Source organism: Sardina pilchardus, chromosome 2 (assembly GCF_963854185.1).
Source record: "Sardina pilchardus chromosome 2, fSarPil1.1, whole genome shotgun sequence".
Classification (NCBI taxonomy): Eukaryota; Metazoa; Chordata; class Actinopteri; order Clupeiformes; family Clupeidae; genus Sardina; species Sardina pilchardus.
In genome coordinates this window covers 36229363-36246533 of record NC_084995.1, presented here as the reverse complement: position 1 = coordinate 36246533, position 17171 = coordinate 36229363, and the positions used below count along the sequence as shown (strand labels likewise).

Genomic DNA, 17171 nt, shown 5'->3' with positions numbered 1-17171 from the left:
CGAAACCGGTTTAAAAATCATTATCTCCAACTTGCTATAGGCTATATGATCTTCTATATTTTATCACTTTATGGAGGATGGACGGGGTTTTCTGTTTACTAACTAAAATATTGTCGGGCCACACTCCACTACATTGACAATAACGAGTGTCCATAAAACACGGGAGTGTGTCGGTATAGCCTCGTGGGGCTAATGCTGTATGACAGGAGCCGCAGACTTTTGATCCTAGATATTGGCGAGGGTATTCGTTATGTTCCTTTGAACATATTGGAGTGCGTAAAACTTAGTTTTTAATGTTCCTGTCTCATCCATTTGCACTCAGTTTGTTCTGCTTTGCCTCCACCAGCTGAAAGACTCGTGAGCTGTAGCAAAGGGGGATTTTGTGAATGAACGCCCGGGCTTTTGCCAGCTCACAGATCATAGAGCGCAGATCAGCACACAGATGCTCTCCTTTCAATGGCTATGATATCGAGGCTAGAACAATGCCGGGGTCATGCGGGATCTCCCAGCTTCCTGTCGGCCTTTGAAAAAACAAACCGAGGGAATACAAACACCGTATAGGGGGACCCAAAGGATCAGCAGAAAGGTTACCGACCACTTCCTATTTCGGTCAGGGAGCTTAAACTGTGACGCTGGCCATGATATTATGCGCCGTATTCTCTTAATAACTAGCCCTGAATTTTACTTGGTAATGAGCATCAAGATTTGTTAGACCCGTTGTGTTCTTCTCACATTAGTCAAATGTGTCATAGCCTATTGTGAGTGGTGTGGTAGGCGAAGGCCTAGTGTCATGCAAAATTAATATTGGGAATGAAATTATTAAGTAAAGAGCCGACCCATTCCTACAGTAGAGTATAGGTTAAGTAGCCTAGGTTCATTTAGTTTGATATGTTATAGGCGTACATCATGCAGGCATTGATAGGCCATATAAAAAAAAAATAAAAGCTGCTTTTTAGGCCAGTGGGTGTTTTTTTCATTAGTTTATCAAAAATATAGTCCAAAAAACTGGCAAAAGAGTCAAGACCTTTTGGCTTTGTAGCAGGGTGTTATTTTCCCATTTTGGTGCGTGTCTACCAGAAAACTAAACGGCCTGTTGTTTCTGGGTTTTAATTACGTGTTAATCCGTCTGATCTGTCTGGCGTGTCCTGATAAATCCATCGAGAAAGGCCTGGGTCGGAAATGCGCTTTGCTTGGTTTTCTTTAGTTCCCTTTGAGTAGCCTAGGCTACTGTTCTCCTGATTCCCAGCTGCAAAGTGAACATTCTTACTGGGCGAAATTAGTGCTGTCCCTTTTGTTGAATATAGGCTACCCTGCAAAGATGCACTGCACATGTTTTCGGACAGCTGTTAGCCCACGCAGGTATGGACAGGTTGTGTGGTGTGCTGATTAAAATGATTATCTGATTAAATACATTTAAGTCTCAACGAGAAGGCTTAACTGCGTGAGAGGCCCAAGTGTCACCAACTTAAAACACATGCCTCTGCCGGAATTGGTCTACAACAGGAAAAAAAACATGGAGAAATGACCAGAGGTCAGTTATATAAGCACGCGTAAACTAAACATGTTTCTGTATCTGCTCCATGCGTAAAAATGACATGTTGAGCGTGCGTTTAGCGTTTAAACTTGTTAAAATAAGATATGTTGCAGTAAGTGCTTAGTTCATTATGGAAATATGAGGGTGCATTTCTCCATTTAGCACAGTCTGTGATATCAGTACTTTCAGTAGTTCTCTGTGTGACACTTATTAGACTGCCCCAGTAGCTATGAGGCGTTATCCATGGGCTTCGAATTTCGCTGCAAGCTCACATGGAAACTGTTTTCTTTTGATCAGCTGTTATGTTGCTCAGCTAAGTGTGATAACTTTCGTGCCAAGCTTGACTGGCAGACGTTACCTTGTCTGGTCCTTACTATCATTCATCACCCTGGCCTGGAGGCGGAAAAACTATGGTCTGAGAAAGCACAGTATAGTCAGACAGTTCATGGACATCAAAAAAAGAGTATTCAATTTGCCTCTTGCCATGGATAGTACTTTGTTGTGGTTGAGACGTTTCTTTCGTTATTGTAGGCTACTTGGAGAGCCACCTGTACTATGGAGACACGGTAGCCAATTCAAATTCACATTAGCAAAATGGCAATTCACAACGCCACAGATCTTACAGCTGGATAAGCAGTTCAGTTGCCTATGCGTTGATGTTGTTTATGGAAATGTGAAGCGGATTAACATTTCGTTTCATTTCCGGAACGATTTCTTTAATTATTTTCACTGGTGACTCACATCAAACGCTTAATTTTATACAGGATGTGCAAGTGTCAGCCTGTCAATCAGACGAAAGACAACGTGCTGGTCTTGCTAATTGTCCAGTGAGGGTATAGATGAAGAGGTTTGGGCTTTATACACGGTAATATATAGTGCCCTGATTATTTTTCTGTAGACTCCTATTAGAGGTGCATCATGTCATGTAGCAGGATGCGCCAAAAAGTTTGCACATCCAGAGCAGGGTGCAGGCTGCAAAAGAGCGTTTGTTTGTATGCAGCTGTAACAAAAGGCAAAGGCAGAGTGTAAATAAATGTATAATTTTGGTTATAGAAAATATATTTCAATAGTGCTGTTTATGTAGGCTATAGTCTACGGGACAAGAGTTGTCATGCAAATCATGAATTGTTTCCATTATAATGATGTGTAATAGGCTAGATTATTTGCATGTTTATGCCATAAGATTTTATCCCAAGGAGATCGTGTGGACAAATTGGGCAACTTTGCTGATATATTAGGCCAATTTCCTACGCAAGTTAGGTAGGCCTGTCCCACCATCGGGCTTCAGCGGATTTGTACCAACAAAAAACTTATTTTCTGACTTGTGAAAGTCTTATTGTTCATATGCGTTGTCTGTGTGAGAAAGCGGCTTGAATAAAATCGATCCTTTCCGTTTGTGTTTTTTTAATAGGCCTAGCCGAGCTTTGCTATTGTGATTCGGTGCTCAGGCATAACCGGTAGGCGCACAATAGTTGTAACGCTTGGTGACCACCAAAAATAGCTAAGCCATCAGTCTGTCAAACTTGCCCCATTCATGTATATTTCCATTCTTCACCGTTCAAGTTTAAAGTCATCAAAATGTGTGACATGACTTGTATCAGGGTCCAGCAGGGTTTGCAAAGGCAACACACATTCATCAATAATTTTGAATTTTGAATAAATGTAGTCCTGCATCCGTCATTTATGTTCATGATTGTTGACCAATTTCGGAAAAGGATTTCAACATCTGAAAAAGTTCTCCAGGAAACTTTAAGAGTTGACATAAGCTTATGCGCCTATTGAAGATTGTTGGCGAAGGTTGCAGTGGACCGAAACGCCCCCTCCCTCTCAGAGAAGTTACCCCCATTGCATCGCATTTTAGTCGATTTAAACAGCTAATGATGGGCCAGGATCAGAATTCTAATAATATTGATGGCGAGACGAGAGAGAGAGAGAGAAACAGACACACACACACACACACACACACACACACACACACAGAAATGGCCACATCATAGGGTGTAAAGGCTACGATACACAAATCAAAAGAATTAATAACGACTGACTGGCTGCCAAGGTAAGACGTCGCCACGCACACATCGTTTGAATCAGTTTGGAATTTAACTCACTTCATACACTTTTGGTCGCGGATGCGGATGTTCATGTAAGTCTGAATGATATATTAGACTGTACAGGCCTATGTTATCAACGATGAAGGGTGGGTGATGTTCGACAGGACCGACAGAGAGTGGTCGTGGAAATGCCTTTGGCAACGGTCATTTCAGGTTATATAGACCAGAAAACAATTATGCGTGCAAAATGAATGAGATTAGGAAATTCAGAACAGCTTCTATCGTTATTTGTAGGCCTACTGCTATAACATTTGTCATTGTTCATGTCATTCTGATTCTGTGTCGGCTATTGTTGTCAGGTTACAGATTCGTGAAGCAGTGTAGCCTAACACTCTGTTATAATTTAATCAACTTGTCGTTACAGCAGAGATGAGAAACATAGGCTATATACACATGAAAAGGGTTGATTGTTAATTTCATTGAAAGGGTATACTATCAAAAATCTCTTGACAAGGTGGCATGATAGGCCTACTCGTGACTACCTGTATAAATGCAGGTGTACGCTTACACACACAATCTGAACATGTACAAAGTCGGTGACAATAATGGATATGATCTGACTTTAAAGGAGGGTGGAAGTGTTAGTATGACACTATACAGTCGAGTAGGTAACTGATGACTTCACATATAAGTCCTGGCGCCTGAGCCCCGATATGGTTTCAGGGGTGTCCAACCCCCTAACTGGGCATAGGTCTGGGACTTCACCAACAGCTAATCCCATCTCTCTGTTCGTGGTCTTTGTAGAAAACCCAGCTGCTCAAACGGAAAGACTGCTTTCAGCTGAGAGTCAACCTTTTGGTCTGATGTTTTTTCTTCAACCTTGAAAGATAAATCCTGTCTGCTGACACGCAGGGAAAATGAGAAAGGGTCAGAAAAAGCCACTTGAGCCATGTCTGAAATGGTTCAAGAATATATAAGCGTTTGTAGTCAGACAGTGAACTAAAGCAAAATATGATAACCTATATATATTTTTTTAAAAATATGTGATTCATTGCTGTGTCTGACCTACAACAAAAAAAGCGTAAAACACCTGTGCATTTTCAATTGGATAGCCTAGCCAGTTAAACTCCAAGGGTATATATATATATATATATATATATAAAAAAGATTAAGTCATTGAATAGCTTAGCCTGTTAAACTATAGGCCCATGGCCATTGCAATGTTCTATTCTAACTACTTCATTACGAATCATTTCAGTCAAAAACAAATCAATTAAATGTGTTTGTCCCAATTGTTAAGTTAAATGTGATTCCCTCTGTCAAAATACACATTAAGAGTAGGCTACAAAGCAATATCCAGAGATTTATTACATTGGTCGATTTATGTCTGTCACCAATCACGTAAATCATTCATTTCAATGGGGCATCGTTTTTTTTTTTTTTAAATAAAGTTATCACTGATATGCAAAAATGCATGGAAGTGGAGCGACGCAATCGATCACAAGAGTTCCACATCACTGATTTACTCATGAGAAAATAGACAGTGCTCTTAACATTTCTGCTTTATAAGTAGCCTACATGCGTGAGTTGACGTGTAGGATGATTTTCCTCCTCAAGGCTAGTGCTCGTTGAAAGGAAGGACTGCATAAGATTGACCAATTACGCCTCTTCAAATTCAAGGTACAATAAAACATGTTTTGAGCACAAAATCGACTTCAAAGTTTTTGTTCTATATTGTAGGCTAGTTAATCGGACTGGGCACCACGACCAACGATACAGGGGCTGCAAAGTGATCAGCAAAACCACCTTTTTGTTTAACAGGCATGCTGGAAGGCAACCTGTAGGCTATACGTCGACATATCGAATATCGTAACCACGAAACCAAATTGTGATCGTCATCCAGGGCTACATGAAGACATAATACAGTTCATGTAATCAAATGCCCATCAAACACAAAAACAACTCAAAAACAACATGCTATGGGAAAAGTTTCAGTTAGAGAAGATTAAGCCGGAACGTCGGCGCGACGTCCAAAACTTATTTTGCATTTGTGATCATGACTCAAAGAACAGCAATAGAATCATACCACAAAACACCCGACATGAGAAAAATATTCACATCGATCCTCATCCAAACTTTGGAGGAAATGTACAATATACAATAATACAATATGACAAGACATCAACGGTAGTTTGATATAGCCTAATTCCATGGCTCCCTTTGACATGACACCCATGGTAACCTGACGAGACGACCATATATACAGACAAGGCCTACCATATCACCTTAGAGGTAGGCTATATATTAATGCATGGAAGGAAAGTAACAAAACTATTAGATTTGTAATTCAACACAATTATTTCACGTCATGATCCGTGACCAAAAGCGCAGAGTATCTCCATCCAGCTCACAGCTTCCGATTCTTTAATATGCGCATAATAGGCTAGGCTACTAATAAATTGGGGCTATTCGTTTTCGCCAGTAGCAATGTTGAACGAAATGGAGGTGTTTCCGAGCTCTGAGTCCAGATGACTCGAAATGCAAAAGGAAGAGGCGCAGAAAGAAAAGTCTCCAACTAATAAAGACTCAGCGGACCCGAACGTGCGGTCTTTACACCGCGCTCCTTGTGAGGGAAAGGCGCATAAGCTCCTTAAAATCTCCTAAAAAGGGGATTTAGCCAGTGGCCCACTGCAAATAAAAATGAATCTTTCTACAGATGACACACTGCTGCTTACAGTTGTAATACATACTTCAGTAATAATGACACCTTAATTTCAGAAATTCTCCAGTTGGAAGTTATATTTTAAGTCATGTCTGGCTTGACCATGAAGACCAACGTTTTGGTCGTCAACGTCAACCAATGCACATGTCATATTAAGACATAGCCTATATAAAAAATACAACCAGAAACAGGATTCTATTGAGATATACTTTGTGTCTGGAATGGATGAATAAAACAAAAGCTCATTGAGTGGAAAGTTATTCGACACTTAGCCATCGGCTTTTTGAAGAGACCCATAGGCTACTTCTCATGGCATTTAGTTCCCATCTGCATATAATGTTCAGGTAGAAAACACGTAGTAAAAGCTTGTGTCAGCACGCACCTGTATTTTAACCTTGACCTTTTGTGAAGGATATTTTAAGATCATTATTCCTCCACATCACTCCTCGGGTTATTCATCAACCAGGAATAGTATTGTGCTCAATGCATACCAGGGCTGATTGCCCTAATTAAAAGAGTTGCCCCCCTTTTTTAATACGGATTCACTGATGAAATCTCTTTGTAAGTATACTGTATGTCATCCCAGAGGGCAATTTTAACAGACATATTGTTGAAGTAAATGTGCTGCAGCGGGTCACTTTTTGGTTTTCAATTAACATGGTGTTATTAAAATGTAATGGCCCCGGTGATTCGCTCAGTATATCTTTAGAGACTACCCTTAATTTAATTTTCAGATGGTGGTAGAACCTTAGGTGCTTGTCAACGTACTGTTTGGGGGCACTGAGTTTAAAAAGGCCTATGGCCAAGCGTGCACCATCAGTGTCTGTTTAACTTAGACCCATTTATGTCAGTGTTCCTTCGATAACTATTCTATTAGCCTACGATATTCATCAAGAAGGTGTTCTCCAGAGCAGGTGAACCTCCGCATACACAGACATTTTAAATAGGCTAGGTCGTGGCTGGACCAGTAGGTCAGTTTGCAGACCAATCACGTTTAGACTATACTCATTTTAAATGTATGGAAAACAAAGCTATATGGCGACATCTAGCGGTGATTTAAAGACCAATCCTCATTTATTTCAAAGCGTTGGTCTTTAAAACAGCTTGTAGCTTTTATGGTAGCTTGGCCTATATTATTACCTTATGGTTATTCGCTAAAACCATGGCAGATTGTAACTCCTAGACTTACGTTTACCTCTTACAACTTTAGGTTAGGTTTCTGTTGTTTTCGGCTATGGCCAAAGTGACATCATACCACCACCACTTGCCGACAACAACTGCCTACTAGGCTACTAATGCAGTAGGCCTAACATTTGACCACCATAACAGTTTATTATACACATGTTGGCAGCCAATTAGAGCTTTTGCCTGTGGCCAAAGGAAGCGTCTTATGTTTACAGTCATTTCACAGTAGGCTACCTAGCAGAAATCAGTTCTAAAACTACAAAACAATTCATATGAAATACGAACATGGCCTCTAGACAAGAGTAACCTCATAGATAGTGTAGCCTAGGCTACTTCATAAAATTGGCTTTTGGAGTATTTGAACAAAGTAGCTGGTGCATGTAAGCTATTCACCTTTCCGCTGCGCTGGCATGCTGTAGACTCATCTCCATGCGCGACGGCTGTCTGTGATCTACAGCGCACCCTGCTGTGAGCACGGCTCCCGTACTGTCGGGTCCCCTCTCCCGCTGAGCCTTGGCTGTCTTTGCCCGACTTAATTTTCAGTAAGGGAGGGGTAAGGGGGAGACACCAAATGTAACCTACACCTCGACCATTTCGCTAGTTGATTTTGCGCACGCTGACAATTTGTCATGGTCGGACATAACCTCTCATAACATCTAAAAAATAACCAAGGGTTTACCATAATAAGAACTAAACGCAGAAGTCTGTGATTTTGAAGGAGCTACAGAAGGATTGGTGATCTTTTGCCATGGCTTTCTTCTTTATATCATTCAAGGGCCCTAACCTGTAGCCCAAACGACACCTGACGCATTTAATATATGTCAGCTGTGCGTAAAAGATATAAGGCAGCCAAAATAACATTCTCTTGGAGATGCGTCATATTGTCTCACCATGCACGACTCTGAAATGATAACCATCCATGATGTAAAAGGTTGGGGTCCTTCCCAAAGGCAGCAGATTCTGGGCGGGAAATTTGGCCCGCATCCCAGAAATCTCTGAGCGAAAGGTTAACTGTCAGTCCCCTGCAGGGAGGAAATGGGAAGCGCGCTCTCCGGAGGGGGACAGGTTGCCAGATCAGCACGTCTCCTCCAGACAGCCACAGACAGACAGACAGGCAGACGGGCCGTCAGTGTCTCAGTTTGGGGCCTGCCTGCCATCATGGAGGGAGGGAGAGCCAGCCGAAGGGACGAGACTTACTTACATTACAACATCTCTCCAAAAGACACACATGCATTCCTAGTGAAAGTCGAGTCTTTCAATACTCATCTTTTGTGTTTAGTTTTTTTTTTCGAAGCGAGCCTCATGCAATTATTAGGGATGACGAAGGCCTAGCTAGTGTTTTCTATATCATCCAAAAGCCGAAATGGGAGTTTTGTATAGCCTGAAATCCGTGTGATGCAAGAAAGGTCGTTTTTGTTTGCCAAAGTTGGTAGCCTCGGTAATGATTCCAGATTGCCTTAGGGTTTACCGCACCATTACTTTAGTCTTTAATTAAAAGTGAAGTTATTGTGAAATGCAATAATGGGTATCCCCTATGAACAAACAAGATTTATTGCTTTGTGTCTGATTTTCTATGCTACATTTGATGAATTGCCAACAAATTGTCTGTTTAGCTATTCATTTGAGACCTAATTATAATTCACTGAGAATGCAGCTCGGCATTCCATTTGGTTTGACCAATTTCTGTGAATATGTCAGCCATAAAGGAACAGGGCAGATTGTTCATACTAAGACATGTGTCTTTAATAATAATAATCATCATCATCATCATCATCATCTTCATCATCACCTTTCAGGTGTCTTTAAGCATCACCACTCACCATAAATCTCGGTCAAAGCCAAGGACAATGGACATGTTATGTTGCATTTGTCAGAGCAGCATTATGAGCTCGCAGAGTGGTTGATTGAAAATTCAAGGTGCACAAGTTAGGATGTCTGGACTCTGGACAGGTAAACTACATAAATTACCGTAAGATACTCTCATGTTTATGATATTCTATTTCTCAACAGTTATACATTTACTTAAATGCATTAAGTAGATAATGGAGAATATGGGTGTTAATCAAACCAGTCACAAATGTGTGTACTTTCAGTACAGCACATGTGTTGCATGGCTGAATTTTAGTATTATAGAAGAATTATAGAAGTCTTTTACACAAAAACATGGTTTAATCATGAAAATGGTTCATAAAGTTTGTGTACAATAACTTTCACACAGAAAAAGTTAGGTAGGCATGCTGACATTCTTGTTAAAACTGATGATATATTTGGAATATGATAATATGCAACATTTTGTAATGTGGCTGGCTGAGATGAAGAAAAAAAAAGCATTATAAATGGCATCTGTAGAGGGGCCAGAGAAGAAGGTTGATATGAGTGAATGCATGCCCTGTCTGGGGAAAGCCTTTGGTCTATCATTGCTTGACATCATTGAGGGGGATGGGAGGAGATGCGATGGACATACCTGGAGTTGTGTGTGTGTGTGTGTGTGTGTGTGTGTGTGTGTGTGTGTGTGTGTGTGTGTGTGTGTGTGTGTGTGTGTGTGTGTGTGTGTGTGTGTGTGTGTGTGTGAGTGAGAAAGAGAGAGAGAGAGAGAGAGCTGCCTTACTGCTGCATCAGTTTGTGATGGTAATTTGTTTATAAGGATCAATACAAATGACTTTGCTTTCAGAGCACGGCAAAGTAAGCGTGTTGGGTGGCTTCTTCATCATCATAACAACCATATCAAATAATGACAGCTCTTCTCTCAATTTGCTTCCAGGTGTGAAAGAGTCATTTCACGAGTAATGAAATTAACATCAGCATGTCACCCTGCCAGAATCAGTCTGAGGTGAGAAATTGGTGTGGAAAACCGAGCGGGTCCAGAGAAATGGGTCTAGGCAACCACAGAGAGCTTCACCACTACACAACATATGATCTCTCAGAATGATTTAAAGACATTCATGCATTATGTTATACTGAGGGATTATCTGATGTTTCTTTGAGGATGATCTAATGATCTATATGCCATTTTGCCTGCTCCATACTCAAGGGATGCAAGGACTCATGTAAGAGGTGTGTGTATGGAGAGGGTGGGGTGGGTGGGTTGGTTCATCACCTTTGCCTTGCATTCTTTTTAACCGTGTTTAAAACTTAAATAGATAAAAAAATTATATCTTGCAGCAAAATGAATCCGCTTTGGGGGGAAATTGCGTTAACATTTTTTTTTTGTCCCAATATTGTGGGATTGCCTGGAATTGTTCACCTATTTCTCACTGTATATCTGTAATCAGAATATGGGGATCAGACTCAGAGGACATTTTGAAGGACATTCTTGTCACAAAAACTACAAATTGTTTTAGCCTTATAAAATGGATAATGTTTCATAAACGGAGCAAACCGATATGACAGATATTCCTTAGCGGGATCAGCCAAATGAGTCTGGGCTAATAGCTTTTAATGAGATGGCCACACTTTGTCAAACAGTCCAGGAAAAGGTTGTCAAAGCTTAATTCTGTCAGGTCAACAGGTCTTGTGCTCATGCTGAATCCTGCTGTCAATTAAGTGATCCAATTACGCCTGCGATTGGATGCGTTTCAGAGTTTGTCAAGGTCTTTTAGCACTGATGCTTGTGTCGGTGCAGGCTTGTGTGGACACTCAGTTGGAATGCATCTCAGCAGTGTTGACACCTCTTAATTATGAAATCAGCACGCAAATTACAGATCATCTGCCAAGAGAGCAAGTGGAGGTATACAGGACCATGGAGAACATCAACCAGTCTTCATCCTGGTCAGCCATCTGCAGGTCCTTTAGATTCGCACAAATAGCCTACAATCTCAATCTTGTGCTCCTATGTATCACGATGGCATGTTTGTCTACTGTTTGTCTGTGTCTGTAGATTAATATCACTGTCTGAACTTGATAACAAAAGGGTCCATGTATTACGTTATTGTAATGTGACTAATTGAAATTTCTTTCTTTTAATTAAAAGCATGTTATATCCTTCCACTCGGCCTTCCACTAGTATTCTTACACTCATTTGGTATTATATGGAATGTAGTGTGCTAGACTGTCAGATATCATATCTCAATTGAGTTCATGGTATTTACTACAGAATGTAGTCATGTTTGAACTGTTTTGAACTTTGAAACATGAAGAGACAGTGCCAGTGCATCTCTACACCTGAGATGAGGAAATAAGCAAAATAGAATATCTAAGAATCCTCTGCCAAAGATTGTACAGCAGGGGGCAGGGTTGCCTGACATCAACTGTCCGTGTTGCCTCATCAAATATGGGCACCTCTTTTTCATCAAACAAAATGCCATAAACATTTGTAAGGAGTTCAAGCTATTTGTTTTACAAGGACTCGATTGCATGCTTACTAAAAAAAAAAAACACTGCTCTGAAACCCCTTTATGATGGCTAGGACTCTACTGAAAATGAATGAATTGATTAAGAAATTCACTCTAATTAGCTAAGAAAAAACATTAAATTTGCAGTATAATATCACTTAAATTAAACTTATTAATCATATAATGTGTTAATGATAGGCCTGATTACCAATTGAATGTTTAAAAAGTAATTGGAAAATTAATAGCCTATGATCTGTGGGGAAATACTACTGGCTGATTTAATGACCAGACATTAAAGCTATAGTGTCCACAATATCCACGATATTCTTTCTGCATTAATAAGAAGGAATGCTTGAAATTAGCACTGACTAATTGTTTCTATATTATGCGCCATGGTGAGCATAATACCCTAACACGGCCACTGGAATTATATAGCGAATAAGGACACGTTGATTGATCTTCAAATTGTACTGTTCTATACACGAATGATCAGCCAAGCCATCAACTCCACTGTCATTTATTTACACTTCTATATATGCAAACTACACAAGTTGTGAACGTGTGGTACCTGTTTTGAAAAGGTCAGTGAAATAATGTTTAGACTAATCTGCTCTTGCATCAGTGTGGGTGTAAATCAGACATTGGTGCTGATATAACGCAAGAAATTACATATATTTTTAAGAGCAATCCTTTTCATTAGTCTACTTTCAACTTGATCCAGACAATGTTCCCAATTTCTGTTTTTCTCCCTGAACTTTAAAGTTAGAGATGCTATACATCCATAACTTGGTCACATGTTGAACAGGCTACTTTATTACCACACTGGGTAATGTGAAAGCATAACAGATTTGCAAGAGGATGCTGAAATGTCTCTCAGAGTCATGGTTAGTGTGAGACATTTCTGATACAGGATGTCCCCAACCATGCTTGGGTACAAATGGACACATTAATCACTTCTCATGACATGGATTCTGTAGCCAATGTTAATATAGGAGCACTTGCAGTGATTAAGGGTGTGTGTCTGTCATATCACGATCTAGCTCTAAAGTGGTCAAGCCTCTGACAAAGCCTCTTGGAAAAGAAGTCGTGTCAGACTTCCTGAGAGGCTGCGACCCGTAACCGTCTCCTTCCCCTTTGTGGTAGCATGCTTTAAGCGCACGTCACATTCATAATTCATGTCCTCAGCACAAAGGCAATATCTCACCTGACAGTTCATGATCCAATTAGTGCCAAAGGTGACGCCTTGCTTGCTATACCACAATGCTCCCAAAATGTTCAAAAAGTAGGCCTAGCACTTCCAGTAAAACAATGTCGTCTGTCAAGCGTGCAGAATCTATGGTGCACACTTTGCTTTTGTGGAGAGACATCAGTGAATAATGCAGATCCAATGTAATCACAAAGTCCTGGATATTACTTCAGTTGATAACTTAATCACTGCACTCACGCAGTTCCTTTCTTTCAGATATGAGCAAAATGTGTGTGCCGTATAGCATCCCAATTCGAATTGTATAGCATGTTGGTCAAATACAGTTCTTCACATATCCTGTAACAATTTTGGCTTTGGCCATTTTTGGACATTATATCTGACGAGTCCTGTTTCACATATCAGTTTTGGTTAATTGAATGCAAAAAAGTAATTTCAAACTGTGCAGACTAAGGTAGAACTTTTGAAGTTCATGTTCTCATAGGGCCAATTGACAACAACAACAACAACAACAACAACAACAACAACAACACATTGCATTTAAGCGCTTCTTCTCAGTGTAAGTGGAAAACCTCACACTACCAATGTGGTAATCACTTGGGTGATGCACGGCAGCCATATGCGTCAGAACGCTCATCACAAACCAGATTGAGGTGGAGAATGAGAGAGTTAAGTCAAGTCAATTACACTGAGCCTAATTTGCATTTATTCTACCTGAGTGACTGAATGAGGCTATTCTCTATTGCAATCTACTACATACAGTAATCTTGGTATCTTTGTCAATGACAGAGTCATAGAATTATAATGCAATTTACTGAGCACATATGTTTCTATGTCTCATTGCATGAAGAAGTTGACATTCCAGTTACAGTATAGTGCAATTTTCCATGCAACCTTTTATACAACTGTAACCTCTGTCCTGCAAGAGGTGTTTATCGCAAATCAACTGTTTTTTGGTTCTGTGAAATAATGCTTTGATTCGTTTTGCTTTGTCAGTTACAGCTTCAGCTCAGCTGAACAGCTCAAAGTCCATCTTCAACATCTTCATAAATATCCTCCTGAGACTTGATGTTTGTCACAACAGTAGATCTCATGCGTGTCAGTGCCCTGCTCATTCGTTCATGTCTTTCTCTCAGATCTCTATAAAGGTAGGAGTTCAGATAAATCAACAGGACAACAACACAAAAGAGAGAGAAGAGGAAGTAACGAATCCATGGTCCAACAAACCCTATAAGAGAATTTGACATGATGAGTATAGCATTATCATGCTGAGGGATGCAACAGCAGCCTATACATTTTGGAAATTCAGCTAGTGCTCGAAAATCCCCCACAATAATTCATCCTTACCGGGCCACTTCCCTTCCATATTAGCTGAAAAAACAAAACAAAATGGCATCATTTAAAAACATAAAACTACATCATTTCATTTTTTTTGTTATCAAGTATCAGAATCACTCAAAAAAATGAATGCAACTTACCAATATATATCAACACCTTAAGGTGTTTCCTGATACTGGAGTGAGCACAGACTTGTAGGATGTGTTTGGCTGAAGGTCTCCAGGCTTGTAGCATTAGACTTTGTGGCATTTTTAGGCACTGACCACTGCTTACATCAGCAACAGCAACAAAATAACGGAACAGGGCACAGGGATGAAACTGAAACAGACAACCATCATTGGGTCAGATAACTGACTAAATCTGTTCACTAGGCCTATAGCAGGGTTTTTTTTAACATACATTTTATATAAATCTCCTTCATAATGCTGAGCAGTGGGATGTCCTTCACTCATTTACCCAAGAAGACAAATGAATTAGCATAGCCTATTTTGAGAGGGTTTTACCGCAGCCAAGCAAACAGCAGCCCACGGAGAAGCAGAAGCTTATGAGCAGAGCAAGAAACAAAAACAAAACTACTGTGGCACCTATTTCCCATTTATCTTTAAATCTGGACAATTTCAATTTAATTTCACTTATAGAGCGCCAAAACATTACACATGTCTCATGGCGCTTTACAGAGTGTTAAACATTCAAAGAGAGCCCATGAGGGGCAAGGAAACACTCCAGAATTGGAGATACAGTAGGAAGAAACCTCAGACAGATCCACGACTCAAGGGCCCAAACCCATCTGGCTAGAGTGTCAAAAATGATATGGACATAATGTTCTGTTGTTTTAAAAGTTGATGATCAGCAGGGTGGTTGTTTTTTCTCCAGGGCGAGGTCATCATAGCCTATACCACTGTAGCCTTTTTGTGGTTAACTGTTTAGGTTCACACAAAGTAGGCTACTGTATTCAGCAAGACAGGACAACTTGTCCTGTTCTCATTGCGATACATTCTTAATTGAAACATGGCAAGGTCATAAATATATGTATGTATGCTTAGCAGTCTGCTATTCTAATCCATACAGTTTGTCGTCAAATTAAATTAATTGGTCCTCTATTATTGTCCATTCAGCGTTGCTGCTCAAAAACCATACACAGCCCTGACTCGTGTCTTGACTTAATTAAATAATTGGATGCCACATTGGATATCTTAAATGAAAGCTGAAGTAAATAGTGTAGAGGAACCATGTAAGACATGTATTTCATAAAATGGGCCTGATATGTCACTATATAGACATTAAGAAAGCATGCTCATTTCAAATACTTATCACTGACAACATTGTCCGGCCAAGCATCCGAGTTTCAGCTCTGCTATACCACAGCTACAGCTACAAATGTCAGATAAAAAATGTCTAACGTTATGAAACCTAAAAGACCTTCTAAACACATCATGAAAAAGTCAGTTGAAAGATGGAGACGGCTGAAAACGTTCTTTCACATCTTTTTTTAATTCTGAGAAAAACAGTCTTTACCATCAAAGCGACTCAGAAATGATCAAACATTCATTTCAGTTTTACAACAGATGTTTTAGTACATGCTTCCCTTTAACAATGTGCACTCTAAAGTAACACTTTTGAGCAACAAAAGCATTTCACAACATATAATTTCACTGTCCATCATTTTATATAGCCTAGAAAACATTTCCCCTTTTAATTCACTTCTAAATATCAAACAAAATTGCAAAATGTACAACTATCATACAGTGCCTGAGTGATTTTGGACAGAACTTTTGCTTTTATTTTCATTGACTTTCTGAGTTCACATCTTCATCTTGCTCTGATCATATTTCTGTCTTCGACTTCTTGACTTCTTGACTTCTTTCATTTCCAGGATTTGTGTGGGTTCGGGGAGTACCGTGGATCTAGTTTTTTCACACCACTTCCTTGAATCGTTTTCCAAATATTTTATCAGAAGCATCAGGAAGACATTGAGTACACCAACTGAAACTAGAAAGTAGCTATACCATGTGCCAATGTATCCAGTGGATGGATGAATCAGTGAGAATTCCTTTGCCAGACCTATAAAACCAAGAATTCTTTAACATGTTGCATTTGTGCTCATTCACATTCACACAGTTAAGACATTGTTTCAGACTTACCCCAGAAGTCTTCCATTTTGTTCAATGAAAGCAATGAAGTCCTTGCATGAAGCACAATTAACTGGTGTACTGGTGTATGTCATTGATATTCAATTACACACCAAAGCAGGCTTGAGCATCAATGTTTGAGTCTTTTGAAATGTATACAGACCCACCCATTCCCAAGTGACCCACAGCCAGGATGTGGTGGTTATGGGGTTGACACACTGCAGCGGTCCACAAGTCAATTGTGAATTCTCACTTGCATTCACGCAGGCTTGAAAATAACTACATTACAATGGTTGTCATCTAAATATAATATTTTTGTATGAGCTCTTTAAGTTTAGGCAATATCCAATGCCTATGGTGCGTGAATCTCAATAGGCTATAGCCTACCTACCAGCTTACTGGTGGTGCTGTGTGAAACCGCACTGTATGATTTATTGTGAAGTTGAACTGAGCTATTGGGGTTAAGTTCATGTTCAAGACCCTTGCAGCATAAGAATAGGCATGTGTGGCACTCAACAAAATGTAAATATAGATATAAAAAGCAAAACGTTGAAGGTTACCTTGTGAATATGCTTGGATTAATCAATGCTACAATCAGAGTGTCCATATCCCCACAATATGATGGATGTCCATAGGATTGATTCAGTGACAGCCAGAATCAACAGCTCCTGTAGCAA

General features: G+C 39.9%; 1 long non-coding RNA gene across 1 annotated transcript; it reads right to left on the bottom strand.

Annotated features, from left to right (window-relative positions):
• Positions 1-13387: 13387 nt before the first annotated feature.
• Positions 13388-14577, bottom strand: LOC134102513 (uncharacterized). The gene is made up of 3 exons (XR_009941518.1): positions 14506-14577; positions 14375-14398; positions 13388-14255 (listed from the first exon to the last, which is right to left on the bottom strand). It is a non-coding gene; the product is annotated as an uncharacterized LOC134102513 (long non-coding RNA).
• Positions 14578-17171: the final 2594 nt, after the last annotated feature.